The 676-nt window shown below is 37.0% G+C and overlaps 1 protein-coding gene across 2 annotated transcripts in view; it reads right to left on the bottom strand.

Annotated features, from left to right (window-relative positions):
- Positions 1-676, bottom strand: part of LOC108688921 (solute carrier family 12 member 7) — a 92843-nt gene that overhangs the window by 30062 nt on the left and 62105 nt on the right. The window lies entirely within an intron of this gene.

The raw sequence follows: 676 nt of genomic DNA on the forward strand, positions 1-676 counted from the left end.
CACTATCGATTCACCTCGCGGCCTTGTGCTTAATTGAATTAGTATCAGGCTAAAAAAGAGTGACCTTGAGTCAATTAACGGCGAGACAAAATAAGACAGAATGGCGCTTCTCACTACTTTTCGCTTGAGTAACAAAAAGAGAAAGTACCTCTTTAAGTCGCGATTATTCTTCATAATTGTGTCCCCCCCCCCCACACACACACACACACATACACACCCAACGCCCATATTTCTCGAGCGTATCCAACGTTAAGTAACAGCCATTAATGTACAAACAGCAAAAAGATGAAGTTTGTGAGAGAAAAAATAATTTATACTCTTACCAGTATTTTGAACGCGCCAAATATTTCTTTTCAAACAGAAAGTTTAGTTAGTTTTCAAGTCCGTTATCTCTGATGAAAAAATTTAATTTTCTCTCCAATTTCAATTAAAAAAATCTATGACTATATGTATATGTGTGTGTATATGTATGTATGTATGTATGTATGTATATATATATATATAGTGTGTACCAGAGTTAGCGCAGGAACCGGCACGTACATATGTCTCGTGAAAAAATAAATCGATAACAAAATCTTAAGGCATCAATAATTTTCAAACGGTGAGCATTTGAAAATAACCAACCAACAGGGCATGAAATTCGCGCCGACAGAAGCGGCGCAACTAAGCAGTCGGC

This window comes from Atta colombica, unplaced genomic scaffold (genome assembly GCF_001594045.1).
Source record: "Atta colombica isolate Treedump-2 unplaced genomic scaffold, Acol1.0 scaffold248, whole genome shotgun sequence".
In the NCBI taxonomy this organism is placed as follows: domain Eukaryota; kingdom Metazoa; phylum Arthropoda; class Insecta; order Hymenoptera; family Formicidae; genus Atta; species Atta colombica.